Here is an 11379-nt window from a genome sequence, read left to right on the forward strand (position 1 = left end):
GACTTGACAGCCATATTCTTTAGAATAGTCAGAAGCCTTAAAGGTGACTTGACAACAATATTCTTTAGAATAGTCAAAAGCTTAAAATTCCCATTTACCTAGCTCATGTATGGCTCCTCGTGCCACACCCCGGACAACAGTCTTGGCTGACTGTCAAAATACATGAGTGAAATCTGTTTTTTAATTATCAAAATTTTCAGTCTCAAATGTATTACCATTTTTTTAAAAGGAATTATGTTTTTATTTATTTAAAAGTTGAAAATGTCTTAGTATGGTTACACAATTTTTGAATTGACAAGTTGAGTGCAGTATTCCTTCTTATAAACAATTGAACTCAATTGCTTGTTGAAAAATGACACAAATTAAAGACTGACACTTAGATGGCTTATGTTACATATGTCAGCTTTTTAATTGTTTTAATAATTATTAAGATATAAGATTTTAAAACAATTACATTATTAATGATTGATTGATTCCATTGTAAAACATTGTTAGTGATACTTGTTCTAATTTTAATCATTGCATTCTGCTTAAATCAAGGGATTTTTGTAATTCTATCTTCATTTTTGTAATTCTGTGGTTATTTTATTTAATATCCATTCATCTTGATGTCACTGGTAAAGAATATAAAATGCTTCTTTGTTGCATGCATCTCTAATAGCCTTTGACAAACAATCCAACTCCTGGCCTTCATGTGTGGCTCAGATATTGGGTTTGGCAGATTTATTATCATTAACACGAGTAACTTAAACCATGTAGGAGGGTTTTACCAGCTACCAAACTAGGAGAAGGGTTCAAACCTCTGCTGCTTTCCAACATGAGAACTGGGATTCCTTCATGAGAAAAATTAGGAGCTGGTGACCCATAGGCAGTTTGCAGCACAGAGTTAATCTTTTTGTTCCCCCAGAGGCCATAGTGTTATCAAGGAATAGAAAGAAATAAAATCAGTAATTTAACAATAAAATGAATTATAATTTCTTAACCACTCATGTTTTATTGTTTTGAAAATGTTGACAAATTATTAGATATTAAATAAATTATAATTTCTTGACCTCTCATGTTTTATTGTTTTGAAATTGTTAACTTATTTATTAGATATTAAATGAATAAAATGATCCTTCTTTTGTTTGTCATTTAATTATGTTGTATTGGTTTTTGTTATATCATTATTAAATATATTGCAAACATGTGTACCTTTATCAAAAAACATAATGTACACAAATATTTTGTTACACACACAAATAGAAAAGTAAAATCAATTTAAAAAAAAATAACAAAATGCTCTCTGTCAATACATTGACCTCTCATATACATGACACAATGAAAGTTCATTATAAACTCTTTCTCTCCTGATTGACGATACCATTGTTGATTTGACCTCATTAAATTAACTTAATTTTTGGGTTCCTAAACTTAGATTTGTGTTGTATAAAGAAGGCAACATTTAGTTCTACCTTTTATAACATTTTCTGATTAAAAGAAAAAATGTTTGACCCTGACAGACTATTGAAATACAAATGGGAAAACTAAATAATTCATTTGGAGCGCAGAAAATAATTACGGTGAGATAGAGTTAACTATTAAAATATAGCGAAATAAAAAAAAAAGAATATTAATGCCAAAGATGTTTGTAGCTAGGTTAAAAAAAATACAGTTAAAAGAAATGAACCAAATGAAAATCATTCCTCCCTTCCCCCCCCCCCCCAAAAAAAAAAAATGTTGGGGAACATATACACACATAAAAATCTTACACATCTTTACAGACGTTCTTTTATAAGAGAAGATAATCTGTTGTTCTAGTTCATTAGAGACGTATAGTGAAGTTTCCTTTGTATTTAATATTTGTGCTTTAGAGTATAGGATGTAGTTGCATTAGGTGCGTTTTATTGTCTAGAATATTGTGTATGTTTACGTCATCCTTAGTTTCCGCAGTAGAGAGAGCTTCTTTTGATAGCTGGTTAGCAGATTTTCTGTTTCCCCGTTTTAACGGGTGTTAGGCTTGGGGCTATAGCAAGAGTGTAGCCTTCCGCCCTTAGAGCTGTATCGTTAACTATCTTTGTTGAAGCTGTAGAAAGTTGATGTTCTGAAGGGCGCCGAGATTAAGTGTGCGTGTGTAAGGTGTGCTATTGTGTGCTATTCGAATAATTATTAATGGAATGCTAACCACAATGATATTGATATACATGTAAATTTTTTTATTAATTTGCAATTAAGTATTATTTAATCTTGTTAACGTTGACATTTGTTATTGAATCAGTAACTGTTCCGTTGGACAACGTTTATTCGTTGTTCAATTTAATTTGTGGTTTAAATGAGAGTATTCTTTGTTTTGGTTTACACTGTTCAGTAGCGGAGCCCGGGCAAGTACATCATGACCTAGATGAGCCCTCCCTCCTGACACCCAACTCTCATAGATACCTAATACTTAGCTTTAGGCCTACATTCTATTTTGATCCATTCTATTTTGATCCAATCAAAGCATTGCTACTATGTTCAAGATTGGGACCAATTCGAGACCATTCGACAACTCCACCTAACCAAAAATTTCGTAAGCATCTGGACATATTATCTATAGATTGCAATGCTTAGATTAGTATTATACTTTGAAGTGTATAAGATGGTGTTTTTTTAAATCCCGAATATCAAAGTTTTGCTTTTAAAGAGAATATTATCAAATCTGAACACAATTTAGTGGCAGCACTTTTGGTGTACCTATCGGTCCGGCCCATCGTGTATTTGCCCCAAATGCCCATAGAACCAGGTGTGACAGGTGGGGAAATGTGACGTGTGTTTGGTGTGACAGGTGGGGAAATGTGACAGGTGTGTTTGGCGCGTTTAATGTCTAGGGGATGATTATTTTTAAAGCTATCACACACCAACCTATCAGCATAAGAATCGGGAGCAGGCACGCAACGTGACAAGCAATGAAAGAAAGATACAAAGTTAAAATGAAAGAATATTTATTTACATAAATATTTACAGATAATAATAAAAAGGGGGAGGGTTTGCATCTATCTCTAGTGAATACTATGTTTAATCATCACTCTTGCACCTAATAAGAGAGTATGTCACTTTGTCCTCTGACTTAGCTGGTTTTCCTGTTGATGTCGCAGCTGGCTGTGTCCTGGCTTGAGGTTCTGCAGCTGGAGGTGGCGCTCTAGCGGATAGAGTGACGCCGGTGATATAGTTCTTGTGGAGTCTCAATCCCAAGTTCTAATATCTGTAGTGGGCACAGTAGGGCGGGTGGCCGGCTACCGTGGGCACAAGCGTACTGCGGGAAGAGCTGATCTGCCGTGGGCAGCGTAGTTGACAGGATTTTTCCAGTGAGTTGCAGAGGGTTTGGCGTAGCTATGACGTCTCACACAAATCTGGGTCTATAGGGACGTCGCACCTAATAAGTTGACAGGTGGGCTGTCGAGTAGGCGGGCAAGGCCGATAGCGCCAAGTAGTAGAGCTGAGTAGATCCACGTAGGCGGGAGATGATACTCAATAGCAAGTAGGCAAGTGATCCGATAAATAGGCAAGTGCAGTGCTGAATAGCACTAAGCACATAGGCAATAGGTGATTCTCGATAGCAAATAGTTGAGTAGTATCGAGTAGACGCTAAACAGCAAATAGGCAGATCTCAGTAGGAAAGTGCAGTGCTGAATAGCACATAAATAGGCAGACACCTGAGGGAGGCACCAGGTATTCCTCTAGGAGGGAGAGTAAATGATATAGTCCAGACTCGATTGCTCAACGATAGAGAAATAAGAGGGTCTGATTTGATTTGGATCTACTTTATATAGGCCTGGAAAATGCGGACGGAAACAGGAAATGTCCTAGGCTCAGAATTATCTTACACGTCGGTGAAGTCCGACAAGAGTCGCACCTTGGACCGTCACGAGGCGTGTTGACTCTATTGATCTCCTAGATCAAAGAGAGACGTGGGAGAAGGGGGGGGGAGAAAGATTGGTTTGCATTCCAACCAAGGTGGTGTCAACCGCGACCGTCCTTCAGACATCCGGCGGGTAAGACAAAAGAGATTATGTGTTTACCTTTTCCCGATCAAGGGCAGATAAATGAAAGGACGCGCCTAGCTATCTCCAATGTGGTCAACTAAGTCTAGCCTGGAGGGGAAAAGGTGGTGCGGGTGAAGAATTTAGGGGTATGGGGAAATAATTAAATTAACATAAATAAATAATGAAAAATAATAATTAATGCTGTGATAAATTTGAGTGACTCTGACAGCGAGTTTTTGACTTGTCACAACCAGTACGCCCCTGCTTATGAGATGTCTTTTCTGATCAAAGGAGCCAGGCTCTTGATAACTTTAGAAATCATAAAGTGCGTATCCTTGACCCAGTTTACAGTGTGTCTCATTGTAGAGTTGTTGTTTTTTTTCAAGGATATGGATTATATCATTTTTCCTTCTTCTTAAGTTTTGTTAGGGTTGACGTGTTAGGTGTGTTCTAGTGAATATGTACATTGGAAACGCATAAGCCTTATGATCATTCAAACAATAAGATTTTAGTATCACTCTCTCTCTTCGTCACAAAAAGCACTATATAGGGCCTATATATATATATATATATATATATATATATATATATATATATATATATATATATATATATATATATATATATATATATATATATGTACACACAGAGTGCTTTTTTAGCGGACCTCAAAAGGGGAAAAGACGCTATGCTATTCGTTTTGTGCAAAATGTCTGTCCGTCCGTCCCGTTTAGATCTCGTAAACTTGAAAGATATTGAAAATCCGACATCACAATATTTTAAACCATTCAAAGTTTTTTTTTTCTGAAAGCGAAAAATCTAATTTTTAAAATCAGTTATGCAAGTAGTTTTTTAAAGAGAAAATGCATTATAAGTTAGACCTAGATTAAAACGAATTGTAATCTTATAAATTTCATTTTCGTGGATTTTTTTTCTTTTGCGAAAATTTTTTATTTTTTTTGAGCATTCGAATAAGAGATTGAGCCTTTTCAAAACAATTACATTAATTATAAGACTTCAGTTAGGCCAGGAGAGGCGCGGTAGCTGACATTCATGGGCGTAGCCAAGATTTTTTTTCGGGGAGGGTTTTGGGGGGGGGGGACCCCCCCCCCCCGCGAAAAAATTAATATATATATGTGTGTGTGTGTGTACATAATTAATCTTTATTACATTCTGACCCTTTCGGAAGACGCTTATTGTTTATTGTAGACTCCCCACCCTTGCTAGCAAGGGGGTCTGGGGGAGTTCGCAGTGCATTATCTTGCTATTAAAAAGTTTTATTTCAAAAACCTAATGTGCTATTCTTACTGACTTACCTAATGTGCTATTCTTACTGACTTAGACCCTCTCGTGCCGTTCGGCGCATTTTCCGGCAAGCTGTTTCCGCAACTCTTATTTTGCGTAATTCATTTTGTCGGAAAACATGTCCCGCAAAACCTCATGCGACGCTCTGTCACAACCTTACTAAGGATTCGACTCCCAGTTCGGCATATGATTTCTTTGATTAGACCCGATCTCTATGACTGACTCCTAAAATCTGTCTTAGCCATCTTTGTTGAGACACATTTAATGATTTTCAATTTCGGCAGAAGACTATTCACATTTAATTAATGGAGCCCAAGCCACTGGTAGAAATTTGTAACCTTTCTTGACTAAGCTCTTGGAATTACATGCCTGTATTTCGCTTTAGATTTTATATGGAAAAGGAAAGTTTTTTCGTCAAATCATCTGTTGAGGGGTTTTAAACTAAAAAATCTCTGGGGTTTTTTTTTGTTTTGTTTTTAATTCAAAACCCCATTTAGCTACGATCATAGAATTTGGTGACTGTAGTTTGCTTTAAAATAATATCGAAGAGAGAGGTTTTCAACTCTAAACGCTCTGTAGGGGAATTTTAAACTCAAAACCATCTGGAGAGGTTTTAAACTTTAAAGAAAAATCATCTGGAGGAGGGGGATTTAAACTCAAAACCCCTTTGGCTACGCTCATAGAATTTATAGTGTGTAATTTACTTTTTTTTTTTATTGAAAACTCAAAGCCCCCTGGTAGAGGGTTTTTAACTCAAAACTGCCTCGGCTGTGCTGTGGTAAGTGATGATTTAGTATTAAAATCTCACCTAAAATAAACAAAATGAAAGCAAAAATCAGTCACTTAATTCCGTCCCCCCCCCTGGGTTTGAACCCCAAGAACCCCCCCCCTGGCTACGCCCATGCTGACATTAGTTGGGGAAAAATAAAGGCGGTTGGTCGTTGTGCTGGCTACATGACACCCTCATTAACCGTAGGCCACAAAAACAGATGAACTTTACATCATCTGCCCTATAAGACCACAAGGTCTGAAAGGGGAACTAGTTAGGCCAGGTTCACTTCTAACTTTGCATTAACTTGCACCTATCCTTTGATCTGCTGGACCGTTGGGGCACTACACAAAATCTGTCAATCTTCTTTCTCCATTCTTATCTCTCATTTGTCTTTGATATAATTTCATTTGGATGTTCTTTCTGAAAATATTGAAGCCTGCCTGGGTGGACCACTTTGGGGGCCGATTTTGAGTTTGTGTTTCTACACAAACTGTCTTTGTAACCTTGTTTTGTATGAAAATTTTTTTGCGTATTAGTTTTAAGAACAAAACGATTGACTTGTCAGAAGACCGCATGCAGCAATGATAAAGGCACATTCCTCGTTCCACACGCTAGGACAAATTTGTACAAATGCTCCTTCTTCCTTAGTGCTATTAGAGCATGGAAGGGTTGCCTGAGCCAGCCAGAAAACAAGGGACTTGGCAGAATTTAAGTCGTTGGTTAACATGCATGACTAGAGGAATGACGCGTAGGACGTAATCATCTTCTTTTTTGAAGTAGCGTCTGTATAATATAAGATAAGATGACACCAATTTTAAACATGTATAGGTGATGACAAAATTAGATTTGGCGCTTGTAGTATTTGGTATCTAAAGGGAATAGACAGAAGAATGGACAGACTACATAAAAAACAAGCGGCTTTCCCCACCTTGGAATGTCAAGCTCTTTTTTGCTCTCCTGAACTAGAATACTAAATACTTTCAAAACTTTCGGATTTTTTATTTTATACCATTCCCATCAACCAACAAATCCTTTATATTCAAAATATTTAAACCCGTTTCAACAATAATTCCTATAGCTTTAATAAAAAGTTTACTGTTCGTATAAAAAATGTTGCACTAATCTTTCCCCACCTGTTCATACGTAGTTTACATATTGATGCGTTATAATAATGCCAAACACTTGATATACACTGTGCTATTGTTTTCTTATTAGAGCCCAAAATAATGTTTCAAAAAGAATATGTCATGAAGTTTATACTAAGACTTGAAGAAATAAATAACTTCACAAGGTAGTGTCTCTTGCGTTGAAAATCGAGTGTTATTCTATGAATTCATCTGAAATTCTAAGTACCAAGCATAAAACTATAATAAAATCTTTATTGTTATATACTTCTTCTAAACAAAACTATATCTATTGTCGCTTAGACCACCAGTCTCAGACTTGATAATAAAGGCTCAGTTTGTCAATCCTTTCAGTCAAAGAACAAAGACTAATGCTTGCAGACAAATAGAACGAGACTTTAAGAAAACCAAAACCACTAAGTCCCACATATGCATGACTAAATGCATGACGCGTAGTCGTAATCATCTTCTTTTTTGAAGTAACGTCTGTATTATATAAGATAAGATAAGAAGATAAAAGTAATTTAAAAGTAACTGTTACAAATAGAAACATTTATATTAGCATATACTTGTGCTATAACCTTCAATTCATTCATCTACCCATCCATCTCTTCTTCTTTCCGTCTCTGTTTCTATCCATTTAGTTTTATTTTTAAACTAGTTTAGCTAGCTTTATTGTAAAGTATAAATTGAAAATGGCGCATGCTAATAGATTGCTATTGCTAAGAAATGCAGTTTTTACTTTTTACACCGTGTTTGACGAACAGCTATAGCAGAAGATCAATGGTAGAAATGGTTAGGTCTACTTGTAAAGTATAAATTGAAAATGGCGCATGCTAATAGATTGCTATTGCTAAGAAATGCAGTTTTTACTTTTTACACCGTGTTTGACGAACAGCTATAGCAGAAGATCAATGGTAGAAATGGTTAGGTCTACTTTGCATATTAAAACAACACTTTTGATCAAAGGACATGATGCGCAGTGGTTGAGTGGTAAAGCGCTTGGCTTCCGAACCGAAAGACTGGGATTTTTAATTTCGGGATCCTAGGACGCCTCTGAGTCTTCCCAGCACTAATGGGTACTTGACATTAGTTGGGGAAAGTAATGGCGGTTGGTCGTTGTGCTGGCCACATGACACCCTCGTTAACCGGGAACCTTTGCATTATGATATTTAATTTGGTTTCAGCTTATACGTATTATTTTGATGTATTTACCAACAAATCAAGACTTCTTTTTTTTTTTTACCTCACTGTACTGTTCTACAAGTATTTAGCTTTACTCTTTTCTTGCAAGCAGATATCAATCATCAGTTACAACCAGAGTATACAGCTGCTGGGTCTACATCGTGACAACACAGCTCTAGTGACTTGTCCATCCGAAGGTCTTGGAATCGCCCGTGCAGATAATGTTGAAAAAAGCCGCACACAAAAAAAAAAAAAAAACGATACTGTCACATGAATGGTAAGTTCTTTTATCTAGCACTTATATTATCCTAACATTTCACAATATAAGCATTTAGTTCTATATTCACCTGGAATTCTTCAAAAGCGTGTCTTTAATTATAATTTTATGCGATATAAAAATTATAGATGATGTTTTTGAAAAAAAAATTGGTTCCAAAGCCTGCATTTGCTACTTGCTACCAAGTTAATGACACGTTCCTTCTTCTTTGACAGACTTTGAGGCATGAATTAAAAGTTTGAATAATTGAAACTAATCTACCCAAACGAACTAAACTTTTATGCACTAATCAATATTATACTCAATATACTTTTAGTAATTCTCTGTCTCTCTGGGGGAAAGCCTGGGCGGTAAATTTGCGAGTGCTGGGCTGCCCACACGTCAGCACACGCCTCTCTTCCATACTGACCGGGTCCAAAGGGATGGCGAGCCATCACAATTTGGGGACAGGTGGCTGCAGGAGTTTGCCAGAGAGCAGTAGTCTTACTACTGTCCCCCCGCCTACGGGGCTCCAGGACCGGATTTTCTGTTAGGGTTTACTCCCTTAGCCTTAGACCTTACAGGGACACACACACAAGGCAGTGCGGCTATTGACCTATAGCTATATTTTAGTAATTATACTATATACTATTATAATTTAAATTATTAAAGAGCGTTAAAAAATATTTAAAATTATGGGGGAATACAACTAATTTTCTTATATATATTCGGGTTAGGGTTATTACATTATATTAAACATTATTTTTTTTTCATAATCGAAAATCACCTTTACCCTATCCCTTAATCTGTTGAGTCATGGAGCACTACCAGAAGACCTCTATGCTTCCACCAAAATGACGTAAGTCTAGTGGTGGTTGTTCGCGTATTAGAGGGACCAGTTTTTCTAAAACTCGTCTCTTATTTAGGGCGAAATTATCCTTTATAAACATGGTATTAGCCAGGGATGTCTTCATCATATTTAAATTGTATGTAGGTAGTATGTATATATGTATGTAGTACATAGGCTTCATTCTATTTCCAGTGTATGTTTTAAGTATTTCCTTGCTACTTGTAGGTGTACTGGAACTGGGAGACCAACTTCAACTCGAAAACAATGCAGCACCAAACTTACAGCTTCTACTGGACCGTCCAGAGAGCCCATTGCATGGCACCTGCTGGCAGAGATGAGGCAAGAACAAGTCTTTTAACAACTTTTGACAAAGCTTATATCAACTCACTCTGTCTGAATGTCTGGTAAAAAGTGTGTACACGTTATTTCTCCCACACCCATTCTCTGATCAAGCTTAAACTTTGCACAATTATTCATTGACAATTAATTACATTTTTAAAAAGTAACTAATTAGACGATTAGACTACTGATTTGTTATTTTGTTTAATAGCAACAAGGGAAACTAATACTTCAGATATGACTAAATTTTTTGGTTTAAGTCCCCTTAAATAATTGTTAACACTATAACAATTATTATTAGTAAAACATGAATCAAGAAACAAAATACTCAATTAGTCTTTTTATTTACTTTATTAAAAAAATATTTTTTTAATTTGCTTGTCTTTTTATATTCTCACCATTTCCATCCCCCCCACTTTCAATATTATTTTTTTTTTTTTTATGAACTAATGAGCATGATATCCGCGTCAAAGCGTGTTCCATCCGCTTGCTATTTCAACCTTTAATATTAGAGGCCTACATATATAAATACGTTATCTTGTTAAAGGCCTGGTTGCATGTTTCTCATCTGAACGAATGTCAGTTCAAGTTGTGTCCCCTAGATAATCTATGTTATTTGTGGATGAGACCTAAACTATTTGTTTATGATTTGTCGTTTATGAAATGTTGAATAGTGTAATTTTGTGTATACAGTCGTCTTAGATTTAATTAGCCAAAAAAAATAATGATAATAAAATAAGCCTTTATTGTATTGCTCTATTCATAAACATGGAGCTAAATAACAATATTCTATCCAATGTATAATTTGTAAAGAGATAATTGCTGTTATGTACATCACACAATTTCCCATAGATGCAAAATAAAAGATATTCTCTAGTAATAATGATTAATAAAGCCTTGCAATGGTGAAAAGTGCACTGTCATTTTAATCAAAAATAATCTCTAAAATATTAGACTGCATTTGTATAGACTCAAAATGTTTTGCTTTTTCATTGAGTGTTCAATTTTTTTCTGATATAGACTAATTTTTAAAAGCTATTATGTTTTAAGCTACAATATTAAGTATTTTCTTTGCATTATAATTAACAAAAAGATAAGAAAATATAAAAAAATTGAATACTAAACAAATAGTAAAATATTCAAAAAATTATAATTATTAATGTTGAAATTACATGAGTTATGAATGACACTGAACAAGGTCTCAGTTTGAGGTTGTATAAATATGAAACTGAATAAACAGAATAATGTCACCAAATGTCTGTATTTTATTTCACAAATGTAAAGTCACTGTACACATTTACAATAAAATAAAAAGCTCATTATTTACATACACACAAAACAGTTTTACAGAATAACGCTGCGCTCCGAAACGGAACATTGCTGAAAGACAATCTTCAACTAAAATAATCCTTCAAATGAAATTATTATTAACTCTTTATAAACTTAACTAGCAAGTCCTGCAAGAATTGTAGCCAATATTATTTGCAATTATTAATCTCTTTCCCACTGTGTATAGTAAGTACAAGAAAAACAAAAACAAAAAGCGT

The 11379-nt window shown here is 35.2% G+C and overlaps 1 long non-coding RNA gene across 1 annotated transcript; it reads left to right on the forward strand.

Annotated features, from left to right (window-relative positions):
- Nucleotides 1-4230: 4230 nt before the first annotated feature.
- On the forward strand, nt 4231-10992 carry LOC129921919 (uncharacterized). The gene is made up of 3 exons (XR_008773868.1): nt 4231-4444; nt 8500-8664; nt 9719-10992. It is a non-coding gene; the product is annotated as an uncharacterized LOC129921919 (long non-coding RNA).
- Nucleotides 10993-11379: the final 387 nt, after the last annotated feature.

The sequence above is a fragment of the Biomphalaria glabrata genome, chromosome 12 (genome assembly GCF_947242115.1).
Source record: "Biomphalaria glabrata chromosome 12, xgBioGlab47.1, whole genome shotgun sequence".
NCBI lineage: Eukaryota > Metazoa > Mollusca > Gastropoda > Planorbidae > Biomphalaria > Biomphalaria glabrata.